The sequence below is a fragment of the Pseudoliparis swirei genome, chromosome 6, assembly GCF_029220125.1.
Source record: "Pseudoliparis swirei isolate HS2019 ecotype Mariana Trench chromosome 6, NWPU_hadal_v1, whole genome shotgun sequence".
Lineage (NCBI taxonomy): Eukaryota > Metazoa > Chordata > Actinopteri > Perciformes > Liparidae > Pseudoliparis > Pseudoliparis swirei.
In genome coordinates, this window is record NC_079393.1 from 12,543,727 (window position 1) to 12,547,362 (window position 3,636).

Genomic DNA, 3,636 nt, shown 5'->3' on the forward strand with positions numbered 1-3,636 from the left:
ACATATATTTCTGTTTACAACATGTGATGCAACACATCGGCGTTTCTATACACGTGCACATTGATGGATCTCTTGTTATTACCTCCTGACGTGTGCAAGTGTGAGGCGGGTTGAGGCAAGGTGAGACGGAAAACCAACCGAAACTCATTCATCAAGCATCAGGCTCCAACGCTGTCCACCTCCAGCCATTACATCTGAGATCTGACTCACATCTTCTCTTCTCTCTTTTTGCTCACATGGTCGATAATGTCGAATTCTATCGTGCTTATTGCTGATAAATCTTTTTTAATTTAGATAGTTTAACATAGCATGCCAGTGAAGGGTGTGTTCTCAGGGCAAAAAATGGGCGCTCTGTCCAAGCTTGTTCTGTCTATATCTGTTGCACATGCACAGTATTAGATAATATACTTGTGATTCAATTCAAAGATGTCCCACAGCTACGCTCTGGCCAAATGCTTGTTGATGCAGAACCTCAGTGTGGGAAGCAAGCTAAATACAAACAAGCTGCTTTAATGAAGGTACTTAACAGATTTGACACTGCAATGTTTTTGCTTCTCAAGTGCTTTAGCTGTTAGGTGTTAAAACTGTAACAGATTCTGTGGATTTTCAGCAGCCTGCTATTTCCCCTTTTAAACGTGGAACGAAAAGCTAATTTATCACCTTTCCTTGGAATCTTATCGTACCATCTCCAGCCATAAACTAACACTTGCACAGGACTTCAAAGGTGCGCTGAAGGTACCAGAGGTGAGAAAGGGGCCTACATCCACTTGGGGCTAGTTCCTCCCAGAGATGAGATGGAGCTGATTAGCAGGAGTGTGCAGCGAGCCCCGTGGGGGCAGCAGCTGGAGGAGCGTTCCCCCACGGGAGCAGGGAGAGGTGTGAGATTTGACAGCTCCTGTCTCTCCCCTCTGGATACTGCAGGGTCAGGGCACCCTCAGCAGGCCCGAGCTCTGCACTGGATAGGAAGTCAGCAGTAATTGCCATTCAGCCAGTGGGACAGAAGCAGGGGCAACAATAACCAGCGAAGAGCACACAGCCTGTTTCCTCTTTGTCTTGATGTGTTTGAGGAAGGATGCTACCTCCTCTCTGACGGAACAAAGACGCAATAAAGTTCTCACAATCAAATACAATCTTGCAGATGTTGCAGAGGAAGACGTATCATGATGGCGTAGCTGGGCAATTGGAGTCTTCTCCTCCACCAGAGAAGGCCCACACGGCTGCTTATTGCATAACAAGGCTGCATTGTTTTGTTAATGTAACTTCATCTGTCTTTGATCTAATCTCATGTTGTCATGACCAGTGTGAAAATCCCTATCAAGTGCATGATCCAGCACGACGCTCATTGTGATTGTGATAATCTCCTGCATTGAAATTCCACTTTGTTCCTTTGTGTCTTTGTTAGCGAACACAATGTGAGGTTAATTAGCAGCCACTGGTAACCTCTGCGTTCCTGCATCCTTCATCACAGCTGAAGTGTACTCTTCACCGGAGCTGCTGGCACTAAGAAGACCAAACACAAGGCCTTGAGCCGATTCAAAGTAAGCAGAATACAAAAGCGGCAGCAACTTAATCCCTTTCAGACTAAAACACAGGCCCCAAACGTATCAACAGTAATTGTTTTCTCCATGTCATTAATTGCTCTCGTCATTGTTTCCTTTCTTGACTGAAAACACACAGAGGGGGAATTGACTAAACCAGTATTGCGTCAAGTTATATTTGCAGAAAAGGATGCAGTGATCACATTTGTCCAACACGAAAAGTAATTTAATGTGGTAATTATCTGATTCCAATGTGCCACAGTGTAATTTTCTGTTTCTTCTGTGGTGCAGAGGCTCTCAGCACAGTGCGTTTATCTGTAATATTGCCCTTCCGCCACTTCAGATCTCCCCATTCCCTGGTGGTCTAATTTATGTTAAGTCACAAACCTCCCCTATGGCTGTTTTGAAATGTTCAGAATGGAGACTGTGTGCTCCAGGTTTATGCCAGCACCACAATCCTCTGTATAATTGTTCTCTATGGGAAAGCACATCTCAGTGAAACCATCTGCAAGTCCATGGGGCAGTTTCCTAAGAATGAGTGGACTTCTTAGGGGGTTCCACTGCAATCCAGTTTCTCTTGTGAAGCAAGTAATTAATTCAAATCTCAGGAAGTCAATAGCTGCCTGGATCAGAGGCACGTAGCACACAGCTGCTGATACCTCAGAACCAACACATTCTCACTGCTTGTCTTCTCAGGAAGTCGCCAAACAAAAAGGTTACATTGGGCGCACAGACCCATACAAGGCCAAGTTAATGCTCGTTTTAAACTGTGATTTTTGTATCATACCGTGCACACTTCATTAATCAAAATGGCAGTGACAATAAAGTCCCCAATACTCTTGGGAAAAGGGTTCTTTGTGAATGATGTAATGTACTGTCATTAAATAAGCTTTCAAGGTTCTGTGGTCCCTCTAGCTACAATTATTTTCTCAAGCGTTGATTAGCGTTTTCTTTTCCCCCCTCCATAATACAAAAAACTGATTTAACTTGGCACGGTCTTGGTTTCCCCAAATAGTTTTAGATGGTATCTTCATATAGAGTTGAGTTTTCCAAAATTGTGTGCAAAGAAGCCCCAGTTTTTGTGTCTGTTTTTGTGATGTTGCATTAAAAATATTGTTCCTCTCTTTTTCTACTTTTTTTTTGGGTCATTAAATTAATTCGCTGTAGCGCAGAGTGATGAAATATAACGAAAGAGCCAGGGCAGCACTTTAAGAACCACAAATGAACATCACGTGCTTGCTGCATCCATCTTTCTTATCTGTAAAGTAGAACAAGTGAGAAAAATGAGCCATTTTAGTTATGCTTCGTGTCACCATATCTCTGATTTTGGAATAACGTCAAGAGCATGATGGTATATCTTAGAGCTGAAATCAAATCGCAGTTCCTTCCACTTGACAGTGTGATCTCCGAGCTGTCGGGAGGAGATCAGCAGGACAGGAAGGCTCAGTGTGTGTGGAGTGAAAGCCTCTGATTCACAGGCAGTAAACTTTCCTCTCCCCTTCTTCTGGAGACGGGGCAGGGCTGGACTAAATGCCTCGCTGGGCTGCTCCCTACAGCTCATTGTTATCCAACCCATAGAGGAAGCCACTGCTGTGCTTCCAGCCTGTCTCTGACAACAAGTGTAAATAAGGATCTAAATAACAAACAGAGGAATGCAAGCCTGTGTGTCACAGTGAGCTTCACAGGGCTCCGCTTTAGCGCCACACTGGCCACCTTAATGACTTGGTCAAAGGGAGTGTGCAATGGTCGGCTAATTTCTTTTCTTTGGCATCATTAGATGGCACTGTAGTGGACAAATGAAAAGCAGGGCCAGTGTGTGTGTGTGTGTGTGTGTGTGTGTGTGTGTCATGGATTACTTGCTTTGGCCTTGTTGTTTAAGACAATGGAGCTGGAGATGAAAATGAGCTCAAAAAACGTTTTTTAATAGTGAAGTTGTGTCTTAAATGTGGTTCACAGTGTGACTGAAAATATAATTTGATTTTAATTTGCAACATGCAGATAGTTTCAACACCTTTCTTCCAACACAGGACAAACTCCAACAATGTTGTTTATTCATTCCAGTTGGAAGATGAACATCTTGTGGGAAATGCCTCCGTCC